Source organism: Ambystoma mexicanum, chromosome 6q (genome assembly GCF_040938575.1).
Source record: "Ambystoma mexicanum isolate Mex_15411 chromosome 6q, UKY_AmexF1_1, whole genome shotgun sequence".
Taxonomy (NCBI): Eukaryota; Metazoa; Chordata; class Amphibia; order Caudata; family Ambystomatidae; genus Ambystoma; species Ambystoma mexicanum.
The window spans coordinates 769,011,450-769,033,805 of NC_090937.1; the positions used below are offsets into that span (position 1 = coordinate 769,011,450).

Sequence of the window (22,356 nt, forward strand, 5' to 3'; positions counted from 1 at the left end):
GGTTAATTACATTAACCAATTCACACACAAATAAATGGTGGGGAAAGCCAGAAATGTATGTAAGGTAGTGGACAGTACGAAAAAGGCTAGTCAACCAAGAGACTCGGATTTGGGCAAACCAGTTGCATTCTTATGCCACCGCGTTGTACGTATCCGCCAATCACCAGAGGGGGAAATTGTAAAGGTGATTTGGACCTGTGTGGTTGTGAGGGGGTGGCAGGGGATTTCCCGCCGCCTCCTGTTATTGAAGTTGGACCTTATTTTCTGTCCGCTGGTTGACTTTTATATCTTTCCGCTTGACAGCTTTGAATAAAAGAGCTGCTGTTCGGGTTTGCCTGCTTGGGGCGGAGCCCGAGCACGGTGCTCACTGGTTGTGAAATCCTGTTTTTTAGCTCAAGCTATTTAAAGTCCCTTAAGTTTTCGGTGCCGATTTTCAGCTCTGTTAATTGCTTTCCTCTGAACGGGGCGCTCACTCAAGGGGATTTAGGGAATTTCCGAATCTTTCCGAAGTGGCGCATCTGGTGGTTCCCTATATGTGCACAGCGCTTCTCCAGCCAGACCGAGCTGCCAGGGAGTAGAGATGGTGTTTCCCAGAATTGCGTGCCCAGCCTGCGTGGCAGCAGCAGGCGCTGGCCAGAGTAGGCTCATTTTACTACATAACCACCTTCTTGGTTCTCGGGCTTAAAATGTGTTCTTATTCATTATAGTAAAACGTACGTGTTTTATTAGGGCTCGCTAACAGCTTTGTTACAATTCCCCAGTGCGGTTCGTGCAGAGGTGACAGGCTGGATGCTCTCAACCAATCAAATGGTCGTGTTTTGATAGACAATATACAGATGCAATGCTGAGATTTTTGTGCAGTCGAAAGAACTCACTTTGACTTGTCCGCGCAAATGTTTTTACTTTTTGGGCAACGTAACTGCGTTCAGGAGCTGAGAGCCCTGCCTGCTGCCCGCGCGATTAAACTGGAAAACATGGACAGACTTTCCTGCTGGAGACAAGGCAAACCTAAAGTAGCGGGGGAGGCGCCAGCGAAAGAGGCCGTCTCGAGGGGGAGGAGCTAAGGGGCCCCGAGGGAGTTCTTAAACTTGAGCCCGATATGTACCTTAGTTTCTTCGCGGGAGCCGACGCAGGATTCGCAAAGTTGCCCTGTGGGCAGCAACAGGGGCCCCCACCGCCTCAGGAGAAAGGAATGCGACACGGCGCCGCTCTCCCGCTGCCTCCTCCGGTATGTTGAGGCAAGGGCTATCTTGCTTTTCACCATCTGTATGCATATTTGTGTTGTGTTCCTGTCTGGTAGCACTTGTGGTCTCGGAACAAGTGTGTTTTTACTGCTTCTTCGTTATTGCCTAGTTCAGCCCTCGGTGATTTCAAATGTAGGCAGGTATGCTGATGACCCAGTTGGCAGGGCAGTGTTGTAGTCACTACGCAGCAGGCAGGACTATTTATCCATTTTAATGAAACGCAACGAGAGGCAAGGTGACAATCCCCAGCACTGATTCTGCCATTACGACATACACCTGCAGGTCAGGATGAAACAGGACAGTCACCAGCCAACAGCCCTAACACAGGGGCAAAAAAAGTGAAAAGACCTATATTGAAGAGGAGAGCCATTAGTGCCAATTTAAGCAGGACGGTCTTGCTGCAGTGTTTGACAGGCAACTCATCAGTTCAGTAATGATTTTGCCTACGTTCGTCCATCAATTTAGCATTGGAGGAAAGCATTTTTGCTCTTTGTTTCTGTGGTTAGATGCTTAACACGCTCCACTTTACACAGATAGGATTAGAGACATTTCTTTTAACAATGACGTGTTCTAAAGAAACACTTAAACATTTATTTATTTCAAGACACAACTATTATGCTATGTTGATTTCGTCTTCAATTAACCAGTGGGATTTTCAGCTTTAAACCCAAATATGCTGACACTGTATGGAGCAGCCAGGTGACACTGTATGGAGCAACAGTGGGTGGTGTCAACAGTAGATGGGGAGCTCCCTCTCACACTGATGCAAGAACATATTTGGGCCCTAGAACTTATTTTCTTACAAATTGAGCACTGCCGAGATCCCTTAGTTAATGAGAGTGCACGGTTACCCAACCAAAGTATTTAGATAAAACAGGATATGTTCCTCCCCATCTGGACTCATTAGGTCTGGCTAAGCCAGCGATGTTTTATGCTCTCTCGCTGACTTAATGCATCCACCAAGAACCTATACCTCTGATGGTCAATAAAGTTAGCTTTTGTCTTTTTAGTTGATGACACAGGCCTGCTCTCTGTCGGTTGGAATTATTTGAACGCAGTGTGTGGGCCAGCCCTGTCCTCTCACAGTCAACTTTGTATGCACCCACAGCCCTAATTTCTGACAAATCTTTCAATTGAACCTTATTTTCTGGCTCCACGTGAAACAGTTAGTATAGCATCTTTGAATTTATTGAAAGAATGGGATGCCCAGTTGCTTGGAAAGAAACTAGGTTTTGTGGAGACAGCACCTTTGCATCCTTTTTGGTTTGCAGGCCATAAACAATTATTCATATAAACCTATCCACAGAGCGGAACGCCACCCCATATTGCTAACTCCACCCCCTGCTATTTGTCTTCCTTCACTCTACGCTTCTAAGCACTACTTAACATACCTGCCACCTACCCAGCTTGCCTTGTTTCACTTTTCCACACCCTGCACCCTTCAACTGGAATTCCTTTCCCCCAGAAATAAAAAAATAAAAAATTGGCACAGGCGAGGCATTCCAATTGGTTCGTAAAAACAGGTCGACTGTATCGAATGGCCCTTCCTGCTGTCACATGGCACCTGCACCTAATTCTAAACAATGACTAACAATGTATCCATTGAGTTGAGTAACAGTTAACCTGTTATCTCACTATAATACATGCCAGCCTGCAATCCCTGTATAAAAGTATGGAAACAATGTTCTTATTATAGGCTAGTTGTGACATCACCAGTGACCTGCAAAAAGAAAATGACATCACAACTGCTCTGTAAGCAGTTATTACACTCAGTTGTGATGTCACAATGCCTGCTGCTTGAGCCAGCAGAGACAATTCCAGCTGTCACTGTAGCATTTAAAGCCATTAAAAGCTTTTCCTATTCCTTTGCTTGCAGAATAGTTTTCTTTGTCACTTTACAGCCGTTAATTGAACAGTTTGTGGTAGAATATTTAATTTGTGCACAGCTGTTTATCAAATGTGAGCAAGAATCTGCAAAGCACAAAATAAAAACTTATTTTGATAGATTTTATTAAACTGCATGAACTATTTTTCTGCATCGCATTAGGAGCTGCATTTTTGCTTTTTAAAATCCAAACAGATTCTATTTTGATTATATGGATCAGCAAATGGAAGATTACATTACATTATGCACGAGACAAGGGGCTTCATTTATAAAAGCGTTTGCCAATGGGAAAATCCCATTGGAAAATGGTTTGTAAATCAGGGCCAATGTAAAGGGAATGACAGTGTGTTGCCATGTATTATAAGGAATAAAATCCCCTCTACTATACATAAAAAGGATATTGGAAGCACCTTGAAGTTCCATGCCCTTACAAAGGAAGTCAGCCATCCACCTCTATTTGGTCATGAATCTCCTTAGTGACTTGCAATATCCTAATAAACAACCTGACAGATAAGGGATTTTGAGAGACAATGAAGGACTCTCCCAAAAATGGGAATAAGGCCAAGACAGAGTGCGGGTGAGCGTAAATGGGAGTTTATCAATCAGAATTGGGCATGCAAAGAACTCTGCAAACTCCGAGAGCGCTCTGTCTGACAATAGCAAAGACAGGCGTATATATTTACAAAAAACGTCATCAAAACCTACATACTATAGGGGGCACAAGTTCATTGGGATTGGGTGGCGACGACTAACTATAGGTGCTGCTGCGGTGTGGTTGGTCTTGGCTGGAGGACGTCACTGGTCACCCTCGTGGGTTGGGCTGGGCCTGGCAGGTCGGCTGAGTTCATCCGGGCGGTGTTGGTGTGCTGAGGCGGCCTGTGGCAGAGATGAATGCCTTTCCTGACTTGCTTGCCCTCTGCCATGCACCCCGCAGTCATTCAGTCATTTACAGTTCTATTCTCTTTAGTAAATCTTTCAATAGGTTAATGCAACACAGGAGGAATGCACCTTGTGAGGGGTCTGGAGATAATATATCGAGGCCTGGTTACTTGTGATCTGTTGACCGGGACCGTGGGTCGTGGGGCTAAGCTTCGGGGACTGGGGCGGGTGGTACAGGTCTTTTTGTCTTGTTAGAAGTGGTTATAGATGTTTCGCTGTGTGTCGTCAAAGTGTTGGGTGTCCTGATTGCACAGGGCCATAAGTCTGAGACAGTCCGGTGGGTTGTGGGGTTTACGAGGGGGCACTTGAGTTTTAAACTAAGGTTTACTGCTGTGCTGTAAATAATGCAGGTGGCTGGCCGCGGCCTTGGGTGCTGCAGTGGGGTTACAAGTCTTTGAAGCAGCTCCAGTCAGGTCGGGGGAGGCGTGATAGCACAGAGCGGGGCTCTGTTCTCATGTCTTGGCAGTCTTCTGAGGGAGGGAGGGGGATGCATCGAGACCTTGTACGCTTTCACAAAGGTATCTCCCTTGTGTGTTGCTGAATATAAGTAAAGACATCGCAAACATTTGAATACTTTCTATAATACTTATTTAAAATCACTTCAAAACATGCATTTAACCTTGGCTGGGTGTGTTTCCGTTATACCCAGTCTGAGCACCATTTTTGTACATTACATTCTAGCAGCTACAGCGTTTTAGTTACATGCATATATATTTGCAGTAAATGAGGTAGTGGTTAGATCAGTGGAGTACATAGAAAACGATCCGCCCCTGTATGTGACGGTGGTAGCATATGCGGGGCTCAGACATTCACACATGATAAGTGCACGCTTGCGCATTATTGACATGAGTTCATATTATAGTTGCATCCGCGTTCTCGCGTACTCTAGCAGCATTAGTTTTATTTATGGCGCGAAACCATGTGAGGTAGGCTGCCCAGTGATACACGCAACGAACAGATCCCTGGAGCGTCCCTTTATCATTAGCATCCACCTGCAATGGTGCGAGCTCGCCATATCTTATATCATAGGAGCATACTCTCTCATTTTAATACATTCTACAGGCGTTTGTATTTTATGGAAGAAGGAAATAATGCAAGAGGTCTTGACATTATTATATACATATATATAAAGACTGTCTGCCATCAGAGGACCATTTTACTGTTCTTCCCATTGTTCAGGCCTGCTGGCCGGGTCATGCTGATAGTGATGGTACACTGCGGGAGGTGAACTGTTACAATGTTAGCGTATTGCGCTAGCTCATGTCCGTCTTTTTCGTGGGAACGTGCTCGCAGCGGATCTGCCAGGGTGCTGCGGCAACAGGGATGTTCTCCAAGGGTGGGGGCCGCGCTACAGTGCGCTGAGCTCACACCATCTTTACTGGGCAGAGAATGGTTTTTGGGCCTAACCAAATTTGTGTTGTGATCAATAGATGTGGGCATTCGATACGTGTGGGCAATGTCTCCAGTGGGCGAACCCCCCCCACCACCTGGGCCCGGGTGGCATGAGGGAACGCCCAATGGGCCATAGCCCTCACCTGGGGAAGAAACGCAGGCGAGAGGGGTCTCTTGGACCCGTCCTCTCCTACAATTTATCGACCATTTTTACTCCCTAAAAATAGGCAGATACTCCTAAAAAAACAAAACGAGGGAGTAATAATACACCCAACAAAAAATAGGAAACAGACACATAGGCGGACCGTGGGTGACTGCTTTCATCCACACTGCTCCATGGATCCTTTTGGACCAGTAGTGTATGTAGTTCCAGAGAAAAAAAAAACGACTATTATTATTTCTCTATACACAGAGGTAAACATGTATCTTTTAATGTACATGAATAACTACAAAGACATTTATTATTACAAGTTTTGTTTTCCAGTACAAATATTTTTACTCTCTTGCAAAATACTCCCATTGGGAATTGGACTTACATTTTTACTGTGTAAAAAAATAATTTGACTGGCAACTTAAAAAAATGGGGAGTAAAATGCTCCCACTTCAAAATCTTATCTGGAGCATTGCTTATAATGTACGGTAGTGGGTACTTTACCCCATACATGGTGCCAAGATGCCCCCTTGGGGTTAATGTGGCTCTGCAAATACACCTGTTACTTTTTGTTATGTTATCTGCTGGTGTTTATTTTCCCAATTCGGTGTATCAGAGTGTCTCCTCCCTTTACTATTCGTATTGCCACAGCGACGTGCACCCCCCAATACTGTAACAGGAATGTTATTGCACAGTTTCAAGCGTACGCACCATGACCAGGCTTTCATAAATGCAAATACAAAGTATATAAACCTCAGTGGCGACTGGCGAATTTTGGAACTGGAGGGGCCGTACATATGTGTCCCAGATATGCAACAGTGACCGAGCAAGCCTGCACCAAAGGGTGGTTTGGGGAGTACTACCCCTGAGAATTATTTTAAATAATGGGTTAAAATGGAAATGGTGCATTTAAGAGCAACATTTGTAGAAAAATTGGGTAAAAAGTCAAACAGTTTGCAATTGGTTTTCTAGGGTAAGTCAAGAAAACATTCAATAGATCCAAGTCACCAACAGTGCACAGGAGCATTTCTCCAATGCATTTTCATGATGCCTTTTCCCACGATATGTGCCAGTATAAAACATTTTCATACTGGCTGTGCCCATACATTTGCATGCTGTTTGCACCATTATACCCTAGTATTCCCATATAAGAGCATACTCATGTTTGTTTTGCGCAGAATGCTGGTAATGACACTATAAGAAAAAATGTCCATGTTTGTTCTGCCAATATATGGCAGTATACCCACGTAAAAACATGCTCCATTTGGCTTTACCATTAAAAATGCATGCCAGAATATGAAAACATGGCCAAATTGGCTGCACCAAAATGACATTTGAGCTACATAATAACACTTATCATACCTGCTTTATCAAAGATGCCCAATGAATAATGTCATACCGCAATAAGAAATGGATAGACTGGTTATATAAAAGTGCCAATGTTGTTTCATAATAACGCATATCATGCTTCCTTTACCAAAGATGCCCAATACAATATGTCATGCCACAATAAGAAATGACTAGACTAACTGCATTGAAATGCCATTCTAGCTACATAAAAATACTTATGCTTGTTTTATCAAAGATGCCCAATACAAAATGTCATGCCTCAGTAAGAAATGGCTAGACTGGTTAGATACAAAATGCCAGTCTTGCTTCGTAATATCACTTATAATGCTTGCGTTATCAAAGATGCCCAGTACAACATTTCATGCCACACAAAGAATAACACCACTGATCATGCTTGCTTCATCCAAGCTGGGTGATATAAAATGTCATACGATAATAAGTAATGGCTAGACTGGCTACATTAAAATGGCAATCTAGCTACATAATAACACTTATCATACTTGCTTTATCAACCATGTCTAGTAAAAAATGCCATGCCTGCTCCATGGTGCGCCAGTGCCTTGCACTCAGACAGAATCACATTAATCATAAATGTGATTATGTGTAATTGCATGTTGCTGGGGGGCCCAGAAGGCAGATGCGTGTCAGGAGCTTGGGTCCCAGGGTACTGCCATGCCCACCCCCTGAGGCCCAGAGCACCTCACAAGCACACATTAATTGTGTGCGTGCAAAGGGCTGGGGGAGCCCAGTCATGGTATTTTTTACTGGGCATCTATCATATGCCCATTAATAAATGGCATACCTTCCCTCATTGCCCTCCAGTGCCTCACATGCACAGATAATCATTTATGTGTACATGCAAGGTCCTGGGGGGGCTTAGGGGTCAGGCATGACATTGCACATGAGGCGCTAGGAATCCCAGCGGACTGGGCTGGCATTCTTTACTGGGCATACCTAGTAAAAAATGCCATGCCTGCCCAATGGGCCCCAGTGCTTCACACACATACAATGAATGTGATTGTCGGTATGCGAGGCGCTGGGGGGCACAGGGTTCAGGCATGGTAGTTTTTACTGTACATCTTTCATAGATGCCCAGTAAAAAAGGACATGCCTGCCCCCTAGGCCCCACAGCGCCAAACAAACGCTCACAATCAAAGTGAATATATGTGTCTACGAGGTGCTGGAGTGCCAGGGGGCAGGCATTGTATTTTTGAATAGACATCTGTGATGGATGTCTAGTAAAAAAATGACATGACTGTTCCCTGAGCCCCACAGCGCCAAACATGTGCACACAATCAAAGTGGTTATATGTGTATGCCAGGCACTGGGGGATCAGGGGGCCAGGTATATTATTTTTCACTAGACATCTATCATAGATGTCCAGTAAAAAAATGCCACCCCGGTACCCGGGGCCCCACAGTGCGACGAACACAATCAAAGTGTTTATGTGTGTATGCAAGGTTATGGGGTGCCCAGGGGGCAGGCATGGTATTTTTTTTACTAGACATCTGTGATAGATGTCCAGTAAAAAAATGCCATCCCTGCCCCCTGGGCCCCACAGCGCCAAACACACACACACAACAGAAGTAATTATGTGCGTATGCAGGGCGCTGAGGGTGGAAGGTATGGTATTTTTTACAAGACATCTATGATAGCTGTCCAGTAAAAAAAGACCATCCCTGTCCCCTGGGCCTCCCAGTCCCTCAGAAGGAGAGCTTATTTTGGCAGGTGGGGAGTGGGATTGTGCAACAAAGGCATTTATAAAATGTCTTTGTTGTACTAACCTCCTCACCCCACTCGCCAAAATCAGCTCCACCGACCAAAACACACACACCCGCGCACACACACACACACAAAATGTGCATACAAACGCACATTTACACATCATACACAAAGCAAGCACTCTCCCATTCACACCAGCATCCATGACCATACATTCACCTAACAACACAAGCTTTGTCCTGGGAGGATATTTTTATGATTATGATGAATGTATGGATGTATGATTTCTGAAAGTGTGCGATCCTGGATACACATCTGTGAGACCTGCATACAGTTAGGGAAAGCGCAAAGGTGTGCATGAAAACTCAGAGCTCTCGGCGGGTCTTCAATGGAAAGAATAGTCTGGCTATTGGATGGATTGCAGAGAAGGGCTGATAACACTATCTTTCCCCCATGCGCCAGGTAAGTGAAACTCAAGCAAACTCTGCATAACCAGTGTTAGGTAGAATTCTCAGAAATGTGCTAATTCCCTTCACCTTAGAGACCCCCAGCAACTTTGCTGGATTTTGAGGACTTGATTTTTTTACCTGGAGAGAGTGTGAGCCTTTTTTTCCACTCTCACATGTATTTTGATGTGTGTTTTACTCTTGTGTTCTTTGATTATGGAGTTTTAGACAACTCCAGCGGCATCATGTTTTCATCTGTGTCAAACAGCACCCTCAGTGCAGTGACACAGGGAAGCCTTTTAGGCTGTACCAAGGTTTAAACACCTTCTCTGGGATAAACTACTGTTTCCCAGCGAAAGTAAAGTGAAATTGACTTTACTAGTCTTCAAATTCCTAGACCCAGCACACACTATCTTACAATAGACTGCTGGATGGGTTACCTAGTATCCCCTTGGTCTAGAAACTCACGTAGCAGCCCAATGCTACCCTCTCCTATCGAAATGGCTGGTGGCAGTGGTTCTACAACGAACTACCATGATTTTTCCCGACCGTGAACACCGGTAGCTAAAAATTGCGGGAGCCATGTTTTTCAAGATGGCGTCTAAACCCCTTTGTTTAAACCGGTCCCAGTCTTCTTTTTGTTGCCATTTCTTTTTGGAAAGGTCCTTCTAGAGTTTGTCTCTGCGTGCCAAACCTGATTTGGTCCCTTTGTTCCTACAACTTTGGCGGGCTTCAGGACTGAAGACCGCCTCTGGCGCCCGAGTGTCTGAGGTGGGCAGGAAGTGAGGGAGGTGCCCGAAACTCCCTGTGCTTAGTCTCCTAGGAGACCCAAATGCACTCTGGCGTGATTGGCTGGCTGACTGTCCAGCAAGGACAGCCACCCTGCTGGGTGAGTGGCAGATAGGCTGTAATGAATGGGAGGAAACCAGATAAAGGCGAGTCTCTTGGCTTGGAAGGCAAAGTCGACCACTGGAACGAAAGATTCGAAGAAGAGCTGGAAGAGGACGGCTGCTGCAACTCCTGGACCGTTGGTTTGCCTGGTGAATCCCTGCTGCAGGTCTGAATCGCCAAGTTCACCTCAACAGAGAAGCCCTTCAAGGATGACTTCTCCCTTTGAGTTGGTGGGACCAATCATCTCGTAAGCCACCTGGATACCATTCTTGGAGCTGGTTGTATTTTCCTTAGAGTGCTGCAGGAAACCGAATAACCAGGGAGAAGGACACCAGTTTGTGTGCGTGGCTACAGCTACCGTAATCGAAGATTTGCCAGATTGCCAGCTTTGTGACCAGTCCCCGTGCAGTGCAGGAGTCCCCCGATGTCCTCCCTCTTGTCACCACGACTGAGGCTCAGGAACAGCGAGATCTGCAGGAACTGCCAGGAACATAAGTCTTCAGCTGCATCTTTTTCTCCAAACTAAGGTACTGTGAAAACTCGAACGAGAGAACTTACCTCTCACTGCGAAAGTGCGTGAAACTTTGGCAACTTGCAGGCCTAGTCAGCTTGTGACCCGACATATGAATCTTTCTTTTATGAACTACTTCTGAGAACCGTGGTGAAGACTTTTCCGTTTAACTACCAGAACCAATTTTACCTATACAAGACTCTAGCCCATTGACTTTGGCCTACCTATTGCATTGAATTAACCCCTCTGGTGAACTCAAACTGTTTTACTGTTTAAGAGTAACTGTAATATTCATTTTATTATCTTATGCCTTTTTGCTCCTTGTAGTGAATGTTTTCTAACTGACTAATAAATTAAGAAGTGTCTGAATACTTGTGATTGTAGACCTCTATGTAACACCCTTACAGCTCACATTCCCTCTTGAGATAAGCCTGGCTGCTCAGCTCGGTACCAAAAACTGTGTGGTACATACTTATACCAAAGGTTGGTTTTGCTTACACCTGTAGTCATAGTTGTGTGTAGTGGTCCCACAGGGTACTGCATACAAGCTCTGCCTAACAACCACATTCCTCTAATTCTTCACACCCCCAAAGAATCCAAAGGTGGGTGGCACAGCTGGTCACATCTAGCTGAAAACTGGCATCAGAATCTTTTGAATTTGCTCTGGGAAAACCTACTTTTCTATTATGCCTCTACCACACAGGAGCATGACAGTCGAGCAAGTTGACCCATTTGTCTTTCACTGGGCCCGCTTGCTCTTGCATTGGACTGTTGACTGTTGACATGTAGATGCTCCTCGCACCTAAAGCAGAATTAGTGCATATCAGCAAATTCTCAGAGTAGCTGGCGTAGGTGCCATCCACGCATAACCCCTGTGTGATCGGTATGCCCAGACCTGGCTCCGAGGCTTTCTGTGCCTATTTTCCTAAGCTACATTTCCGATGGCTCCAATGAGGCTGACACACGTCTGATGGTCTCGTGCAGAAGGGATGCAAGTGAACAGTTCTGTCTGCACGGACCAGGGACGTCATTTGTATTATATATATATATATATATATGTGTATATATATATATATACATTTTTTTTTAATTAAAGCTCCTGGGCTGTGGCCAGTGCCATGTAGCTCTTTGTTTCTGGAGTGGCTGGCTTTTTTGTTGAGGCCTCTTAAAAAAACAGGGGGTTCCACAAGTGTAACACTTTGAGCAGTAACCCTAAATAAGAAACATTAGGAATAACAAATAACATTAAAGGGTTTAAAGGTCGTGTTCCATCTCTTCCAGTGATGTCACTTTGGGGTGGGGCCAAATTACATCACTTCTTGTGATGTCATCAGTGGTGAAGGGTCATGTGATGTCACTTCCGCTACCCATGCCATTTTTGTGAAATGACGTCCCTGGCATGGACCTCTTGCGTATGTTTTTTCCAGTGGCCGAAGTGGGCGGGAGCGGTTGCGAGCAGTGCCCCTCTTCTTGTTTAATTAAGGTTTTCAATTCCCAAACTTTTATTTTAAAAATAAATCGTCTCAGAATGGTTTCGTTAAGAGTAAGAAGGTGTGTTCCCAAGCCCCAGCATAGCACTGCTCCCGAAGTAATCAGAATTTTTCATTTGTATTTAAGCAACTTAATGTGAAAATACTGCAGGCACAGCTGTACGTGCAGTTAATGAGTAGGTACGAAGGGTGTCGTTAATCTTTAGCATGTCCCTTATAAGGTGCGAACGGCGGATGATTAGAAAGGGGAGGGTGAATAAAGCTGCACGCTGTGGGGGACAATTAATTAAGGTAATGGCGGTTGTTTAAAATGCATTTGGCGTTTTCTTTCACTGGGCCTCATTACAAGTCTGACAGTAACCCTGCCGGTGCTACCGGCGAGTTGCCGCCAGACTTGCAAGATTTACCGGTGCCTGGCTTGCCGGTAACACTGGGGGATTACAACCCTGGCATTCCGGAAATTCTCTCTTCACTCTTCAATTTATCATACTTACCATGATAGTAGGGCTCAGATCTAGATCAAGACACTGTGTACAGCACTTTTGTCCAATGGCATCTTTACTGAATGCATTTTTGCCTTTCTTCCCCCACAAAGTTGCAGATGGCAAGAAAGGCAAAGGATTATGTAATCGGGGATGTGGGGGTGGAAAAGGGCCATGCTCAGGGTGGCGGGGGGTCTCAACTCCCCAGCTATTTGTGTTAAAAAAAGAGGAAAATGTGCCCAAAATGCATTCAGTAAAAATTCTATTCGTCAAAAGAAAAGTGGCAAACATTCTTAGAAACAAAACATTAGGGCTCCGATCATAAAAAGAGCAATAGTGACAGCAAGCTAACCGACTCAACGACCAGTTTTAACCACTTTACAGGCACTTTTGAAGTGACACTTGCACCGACCGACCAGTGCTAAAATGGCATTGTAGTGAGTGACCAATGCAGCAACGGCATCTGCACTTTATTTGAACAGTTCAAGAGCCATATTTAGCACTTTTGGGTCAGTGCAAATATTGGTGCTAATTTTATGTTGATCCAGCCCTTGCCTGTTAGCACATACGTTTCCAGGAGTGAGCTGTTCTTGCATGCACTCACCCACACAGATATGTAGGTGGGGGAAGCTCAGTCCATCTCTGTATTGCCCTAAGTCTTCAGGATGTGGCACACACATAGGTTTAATTCGCTTTTTGAAAGAACATTTTTGCAACTCAAATGCCTCCTCCCAGTCTCCCATAGGAATTGTATTTATACAACAATCTTGCTTGGGAAAGTAAATCCGGAAAGAAAACCAATCATAAATAGTCACTAGATTGTCTGATTTGGCATACAATAAAGCATTTAGGGCCTGTTTCACAGAACGTTTTTCTATGGGATTTCGCCATTATGAAACGCTTCTGTTCCACAGCCCCTTAGAAAGGTGGGTGGCTTCACGCTCCATCTGACCGAGCGGAAAAACAAAAAAACGAGAGGCGACCCACATGCAGTTATTAAAAAAAGAACCTGAAAAGTGGGATCCAGGTTAGCCAAAGACAAAAGAAACCAGGTCCTGATAATACACAAGGTATTTTATTTATTTATTAGTGCACCGGGCCCTGAGGCATCTGGGTGCTGGTTCTTAACAGTATAGAAAAGTACATACAATACAATGCAATACATCATGCATATTAGGTCACAGTTCTAGGTTCTGAGTCATGCCTACAGTTGAATTTGCTATGATAGGGAATTACTTTAGCAAATCTTGTGTGAAGAGCCAAGGTTTTAAGTTCTTACAGAATGACCAAAATGATGATTCCGATCTTGATGATGGCAGAGCGTTCCAATGTTTGGCAGCTAGCACTGGGAAGCTCCTGTCCCCAGCTTTCTGTAATTTGAATCTGGGGATAGAGGGTAAGTGGGAGTAGGATGAACGCGTGGGTCTGTTAGATTGGTGGAGGACGAATTTCTTGGATAGGTACTTGGGAGCTGAGTTGTACAGACATTTGTATAGCATTCGCTCTTGGACCCGTAACCAGTGGAAGTTCCACCTCATCATTTTGATGTGTGTGTTTTTAGGGATGTTCAGGACTGCTCTGAATGCGTTATTTCGGATCACCTGTAGTTTTCTGATGTTGTGGCTGTTAGTGCCAGCATAGAGGGCATTGCAATAGTCTAATCTAGACAATGTAAGGGCTCTAGCCAGCGTAATGCAGCGGTCGTTTGATAGGAAAGGTCTACAGGCAGTGATGAGCTTAGAGGTGTAAGCTGCTGCCGATGCTGTAGCATTGACTTGTCTCGTTAGGGTGAGAGTTGAGTCAAGGTATATGCCCAAGGTTTTACTTCTTTGGAGACATTGATGGTGAAGGAATAATTAAAGGAGTTGCCTAGTTTGTTGAGATGGTTTTGTGAGCCTATGAGGAGTAGTTCCGTTTTTTCATCATTTAGGCACAGTCCATGTAGGACCATCCATGCCAGGATGATTTTGGTAGATGTATGCTAGCAGTAATTACTTTGAGGCTGCAAAGAATAAAAAGAATGAGGAAAAACATTAGAAAGGTATACATGATTTAATATGTATCAGACAATTCTTCAAACTATTAACTAATTTAAATAGAAAAAGTTAAAAAATAATGTTGCAGAAAAAAGAATTGGAGAAAAGCAGAGTCAAATGGTATGTCCCTTACTATTGAACAATACTGTGCCCATTTCAGAACACATGAAACACACAAAGTGCTATCAAGACCACCAAGTAAAGAATAAAAAAGCAAAGATTACAAGTTCGAAGCCCCGGCCTTCTTCAGGGCAAACAAGGGTTCAAGTGAAACGTCTGCACACTTTTTCTGTCTGGAAGAAAACACTTGAAACATAATAAAACATGAGAAAACATAATTTGAATTTCAACTTGGTTTAGAGATCCATCCTGTGGCCAGTGCCAAATGGACGAATACTCCGGTTTCAGTGCAGGACGCGTTGCATCACGCCATCAGTTTGCTAAGGTTTGCACTAACATCCGTGAACATATCTCGTCACAAGCCCATATATATGCACTTTGAGCTCATAGCATGGAGCCTCAGTCTTGTGAGTTGCGCGGCACTGGCTACAGGATGGATCGCTCAACCAAATTGAAATTCAAATTATGTTTTCTCCTGTTTGAAGGTTTTTTTTCCAGACAGAAAAAGTGCGCTGAATGTGCCCATCTCACTTGAACCCTTGTCTGCCCTGAAGAAGGTTGTGCCTTCAAACAGGTTTGGCCTTTGAAGTCGAAACTCGAATAGGCCACTCCTGGGCTGGGTTGGTACATTTTCTCGGTCATGCGGGTGGTAAAGATGCTTAGTCACCATTATCTACCCATATGTTTGGAATGAACCTTGCACATATAAAAGATATCTGTGCAGAGCCAACACACAAATGGGGCTCCAGGTGTAATTTCTACTTGGATTTTAGTTGCGTTTGGCCTTTTGCCTTTTTGGTAATCTTTCCTTTTCTATTCTTTACTTGGTGGTCTCGGTAGCACTTTTGGTGTGTTTCTTGTGTTCTGAGATGGGCACCATGTTGTTCAATACTAAAGGACATATGATGTGGCTCTGCTTTTCTTTAATTGTTTTTCTGCAAAATTGTTTTGTATTTTTCTATTTAAATTAGTTCCTGAAGAATTCTCTGATGAATATTAAATCATTTATACTTTTCTAGCATGTTTCCTCATTCTTTTTATTATTTGCAACCTCATTGTATTTCACCATCTGACCGGGCAGCCAAAATGTTCCTCTAAAAATAGAGTTCTTTCTTTCTGCCACAGGAGGATACAAATGTGTACAACTTTCCTCCTGCAACAATATGTTGGGCTGGATACTCAGAATTGTGCTTCTAACTGCCAGCAGCTGATGTTTGCTTCTTTTTATTTGTCTAAAATGAAGAGCACAATCACCTGGGTTTGCTCTTAGTCAACAGAGCCTGAAGTAGAAGAGTGAATGGTAAGAAGACACCTCCCGCTCCTGTATTTCTCTAATTGTCACATAATCAAAAGAGACCAGCAGTGCAGCCAGGAAAACTTAAATAGCCTCATTGTGGATCTGCCCTATAGTGGCAAAGCAGGAATGAAAACCACGCATAATTGCCGCTCGCCAAGCGCATAGATCATCAGAGGCCTTTACGATTGCATGCAGTATGAGGTGTGAAAATAGAAAAAACCCAGGACAGCCTAGATTTCTGCACATTATTTTGTTGCAAACAATAACAATGTAATGGAGGGGACTGCATGCACACACAAAATACTGTTATCTGTAGTCCACTCTGTGCAATTAATGAGAACTTGGAAAGATTTTGTTTGCTCTTAGTGAATACAGGCTTAAGTGGACGAGTTTAACATGAGAAGGCACCTCCCACCCCTGCATTTCCCACGCCGTCGAATAATCAAAATAGATCTTCCATGCAGACATGAAAGGTTAAAGGGCCTCATTTCGGATCTTTCCTGTATGACAAAGGAGGCATGAAAACCATGCATAATTTTCCATCGCCATGCATGTGAGTTATGGGAGGCATTTACGATTGCATGCAGCACGAGGTGGGAGAATACACAGAAACCCGGGGCAGCCCAGATTTCCATGCATTGTTTGCACCTTGAGGAGCAAACTATTAAAATGTAATGTAGGGGTCGGTGTGCAGTCATAATGTCGAAAAGAAAATGTCGACAGACAAAAATGTCGAAAAAAAAATGTCGAAAAAAAAATGTCGACTTTCTCCTTTTTTAATTATATATTTATTTTAGGGGTTTGGGAGCTAAAAAAAAGGGAAAAATTAAAAAAAAAATTAAAAAAGGGGGGTTGGGGGGTTGGGGACCCCCCCATATAAAAAGGGGGGGACCCCCCCATATAAAAAAAAATGCATTGAAAAAAAAAGTCGACATTTTATTTTTCGACATTTTTTTTTCGACATTTTGACTGTCGACATTTTGACTGTCGCCATTATGACTATAAACCGTAGGGGTCTGCATGCATGAAAATGCTTTTGTATGCCGTCCTCTCACTGCAATTTATGGGGACTTGGAAGTTAGGCCTAAAGTAACAATTTAATAATTTCTGAATGGAGCCGTCCTTGCATCATTACATGGACCAAGTTGGAAGGGATATTTTGTGGAATAATAGCTTTGATGATTTCCGAGCACCTCTTTTTGGAAAAGACCCTGCAGCATTTGCATACATGGACACAGTGTGGTGTTTAAAGCAATTCACTTGAGAAATGGTGCTCAGTCCAAAAGTAGACAGGCAATGATTGCACTATGAAAGTGTCTGAGCGGTCCCCTAACCACCTGAACCCAAAGCGGGCCCACCACCTAAGAAGAGAGTGCACGTTTTGTACGTACAGCAAGTACATTGTAGAATCGCCTAGGAAGGAGCTTGAGGACGCTCTACAGTCAAACTAGCCTAAGTCTCTCCGCACCATTTAAGTTGACACATTATACACATTTTTGCAACAGTTAAAACACATATATTTTGTTACAATCCACTTCCCCCCACATGTGATTGTACAAGACCCATACAAAAGAAATCCAATCTTTCTCCAATTGTCATAGGTTGCTGTTATCTTGACTACCATCTTCATATCGCATTCATGGTACACCCCTTTTTAGGATTCGTCCGTGGCAGGTCATGACATCATCACACAATTACACATTCAGATACAACAATAATTCATGACATGTCATAGCTGGTCTGAGACCTATTAACTCTAAATGTAATTGCACATGGTTTGCACAAACACTTCAGACAACATTCGGAAGAGCCGAATGAACAGGTTCCATTTGAACTGTCGATAACCATTCAATCTACCCCAAATTCCTGGTGTCTCTGGAACATTCTAATGTTTAAAACTGCTGATTCAACACACATGGCCTTTGGCCACATCCTGAATAACAATCGAAACACAAAGAGCATCGGTCACTCTGGCCCTGAGCGTCACTTCACCCCACATTTATTGCTGGTAAAAACAAATGGCCGGATCCCTCTGCAAGCTCCCATGCACTTAAAAGAAATTACATCTGCCTTTGCGAAACTGCCTGGCCATAAAAAACATGGTCCGGCATGTTGGCTCACCATCTGCTAATTTAATCATTACTTCTCGTTTGGCCTCCAATCCTGCAAAACGAGTTTTTCCCAGATGCTCAGAATTCACATCACAAACTCCTAGCTGCAAAGTTTAATCAATTTATAAGGGGAGCATATTACATGTGGATTTATACGGTTCCTGTCTATGTCTATTAGTGGGCATGCATGTTTAATAACCGTGATCTCTTCTTTTCAGTGGGCTCTTCATGACAAGCTCCATTCTTTGCATGCTCATTATAAAACTCCTTGTCGCCCAGCTGCTAAGCACTTCGTAGCACACCATATCTGGATTGTGTTTATATTTCATTTGGCGATTTTCGCCTTTTATCTTTCTACGTGTGTGCAGATCTAATATGTATCAACTTCAACACAAAGTAATACTTGAAGTAACACATCCCATTCACATTTAGCTAAACTGTATATCCCATTCCGCCTCACCCCCAATCACAAATATGGCTCGTGCAACATGAACCCCTCTTCATCATTGGGACCTTTCCTGACCACCACAACGAAAGTGACCAAATATCCTGCCAAAATCAGATGCTGAACTTGTGCTCAACGCTAATGGAAAACGTTGAGTGATTTGCACAAAAAAGAAGTCATTTTTTCTTTATTCCAAGGCATGTACTTAACCTGTTGTGTCTGCACACCCTAAGATTCATTTTGCACAGGATATTATCCAAAATGGGAGCATATACAACTGCAAACATAGCATATACATGTCATCTAAGGATGTCTTTGCATTGGGGTCTGGCATATACACAGGCATCCTTACCCTGAGACCCAACTTCCCCTCCACTTCTAAAATTCTGACAAGGCTCCTGATTGGGGGCAAGTTAACAACTTGCAGTGACATATGTCACAGCCATTTTCACTTCACATCCAAACGTTGATGCTGTCAGAATGAACAAATATGATTTTTGATTACAAACATTTAATGTTAGGGTGAGTGTTGTGGACATTTAAATGAGCATTAAGCCCAGGTTGCATTTTGTGCTTAGTAATTCAAACATTTAACCCTTTTGTCACAAGCATATTTCTCAAATGTCAAGATCTGTGGTCATTTGTATGTTCCTAAAATGTTGATTGATTTCATGCAAAGCAGTCAGGAACCCTGATTGTTGTTATTTGCCACATGTCTCCTTTCATATTGGTATATTCTGCAAAGGTACAATGGGAGTGTACCACACTGTCTATCTTAGAATATGAATCCTTTATCAGAAACTAATTTTATATGGATGTTCTAGGTTTGGCTAATGTACTTTGCTGAGTAAGACAAGTGTAACATTCTTATTATGGCTACAATAGCTCTCTGTCTTCAACTGGGGCCTCCCTCTGGAACAGCCTACCTGCCACCCTCAAACTTGAGGAGAACCATCTCCGGTTCCAGAAGCACCTCAAGACCATCCTCTTTGCTTCTGCCTTCACTTCTCCCCTTTTGATCTGTTCTGCTTCGGCATCGTGCAACTGGTTACCCACTGATTTCAGGCCCAGGTACCTGCTCACCCTGCCACACACCCGCACTGCCTCCTGGCAACCCTTGCACTTGGGTCTGTATCTGTAGCCCTACAGTCCCCACCCCCTTTTTCTGCACTTATCAGACACCCCCTGTATGCACCTTAAACCTAGCACTTACCACTGGCTGGCCGCACTACCACTTTGTTGTTATTACTTTCCCTTGCTTAGCACTTTGCACTTTCCCCCTCCCTTCCCTCTCCCCTGCACTTGCACGTTCTCAATGTCAGTGGGCCTAGTAAGATAGTTGTTTTTATTCTCCCTTGTTCTCTTCCCCTGCCTTGTCGCTCTCTGAAACACCTGTGTATCAGCGCCATACAAATAAAATATCAATACAATTCAATACAACATATACCCAAAGTGATCATTAGAAGTTAACATTGTATGATTCTTAGAATCGGTTGCACTCAAATGAAAACCAATGATCTGTTTCTGAACACATGGAAAATAACAAACACAGTTGTATGTTCTGAAGCCTGGTCCTCTGATATCTTACAAGGTCTATCAGACCCCCTGCACCCCATGCAGAGGTCATCTCCTTGATCTCCCCCGCCACAGAAAATGCACCCTTAGTGTGGTGGTGGAATTCCTGCAGGACTTGGGTGCTGATGATGTATGTCTCCAAATACCAGGATAGGCCCCACCACTGGGGACTCCTCTCGCACTGCTCCTTTTTTTTTATTTTTAGATATGTTTTTCAATATTTTCTTTAAATTCAAATAATATATGTTAACATAACAGTAAAGCTGTGATCTGAATGAAATGTAAAATATAAAGACAATGGTTGTTATACAGAGGTCAACATTATATAAATCATTGTAACATAACAGTGTATAATAATTAAAGCCTCGTCCCCCAGGATTATGAATAACAAGTCAGATCTATACCATGTAATACGACAGTTTTATATTGATTGTATACATAAATTATAGGGCTTGAAATTAAGATTCGATGAGCAGGAGCTAAAAGCAGCTACTGGGTTTCGGACATCATCCTGTAGGCAGGAGCAACCACAAGGGAAACAGGAGCTACCAGAAGTTGATGGCTAAACGTTTTGCCCATCATGTATGATCATTGTGTTTAAATGTGTTCTAATTCTTCTTTATTAAAATTCACCAATACTCAAAGGTAATGTCACACATACATGTGTGTAAGGCACCAGCTGGCTAAGGAGCCAAAGGTAGCACCTGGTAGTGTTGGTTTCGAACTAACCATGCTCTCCTATGCGAGAAGCAGGAGCTAAATATCTCCAAGCAATTTCAAAACCTGAATTAAAACACACAAGACACAAAAACACCACCAGACAAAGCACACACAGCACACTTATGTGATAGTCATGTATCACTACTATAGTTCTATCTTGCTTATGCAAGGTCAGATCACAGCATAGGAGCATCTTTAAAATCTTCGTTGGGGAGGCTATGTAATCATGTTATCTTTTTCTAATATATATTTTTGAAAGTGTGTCTGTTTGTCTGCTACAGAAAGGAAGGAGGAACTATTTAGAGGGCTCCAACGGGGTTTAACAGGGGCAACCTTTTACAAGGAATCGAATGGTTGATGGGAAGATGCTAAAGTGGCACCCTGAGTGGAGAAAATGCCAACTAATTCTTATTTCGCTTAATTTAAAGTTGCTGAAATGACTCCCTGGTGGATAAAATGACAACTCATGCTCATGCTGCTTAACAAATGACCATAACTCTTTTGCTCAACAGACGACCATAACAAAAGCTAAGTATACAACTATAATACAGAATAAAAACCGGTCAAAGATTAGTACAAGGAATCTGATAAAATGAAGACAAGAAAATCCAGACACTTAGGCCCTGATTCATGGAATTATTTGCGTGTAAAACAGGGATTTGCGTGCCATTTTGCCCGCAAATCCCCATTCATCAGACAGGAATTTGCAAGCAGAATGGCATGCAAATCCCTGTTTTACACGCAAATAATTCCATGAATCAGGGCCTCATTCTTAATGACACTCAAGAAGTACACATCACCAGTGGCAAACCAACTGCGATTTATTCATCATGCCACCCAACAGACAATATACTTTTGGAGAAACTAGAACGGAGACAAGCCAGACAACAGGCTGATGCAGCCAGATAGGCAACACAAATACAGCAGGAACCCCCACAACAAAGGGAAATCAGAAAACAGCTTGATGCAGATAGGCATGCTTCAAAATAATGGCAAGAGACATCAGATCAACGTCAAACAAGATTCCAAAGTAAAAGGGACAGGCAACCTATGGTAATCTTTTTGTGTATGCCTTTGCAAGAAAGACATGCAACAGTGTGTGTACTGGGGTGTCCAGCAACAATATTAATTGTTCCTAACTGTGTACATGTATGACTATGCATTGATAAAGAATGCAGAACTATTTAGCTATTTCTTATGTGTATTAGTTAACCGGTGGAAAACCATATGAAACGTTTGGTTACTTTTTAGCCTGGGCAGCGCCGGGTGTATCTGCTAGTCATCCATAAAGCTTGTTGAACAAAGCCCACATTTCCAAATAGTGGTCCTGCCTACCCAGCTTCTCATGCATCACTCATTCAAATGCCAATAATGTTTCAAGTTCGGTAATCCAGTCCTCTACTTGTGTTTTTGGTTTTGGCAAGTTAATGCCAAAACATTGCCTACTGTAAAAGAGAGAGAAAGTGGAGTTCAGGAGCAGTCTCTCGTCAGCATGGCAACTGGCCGACGATTACAGTATGAAATGGCCATGGGACCGGCCGCACATTTT

The 22,356-nt window shown here is 43.3% G+C and overlaps 1 protein-coding gene across 1 annotated transcript in view; it reads left to right on the forward strand.

Moving 5' to 3' along the window:
- Window positions 1-866: 866 nt before the first annotated feature.
- Window positions 867-22,356, forward strand: part of TLR2 (toll like receptor 2) — a 59,560-nt gene continuing 38,070 nt past the window's right edge. Inside the window, exon 1 of the mRNA XM_069631302.1 lies at window positions 867-1,228. The gene's annotated coding sequence lies outside the window, so the exon portion shown is untranslated. The remainder of the gene's footprint in view (window positions 1,229-22,356) is intronic.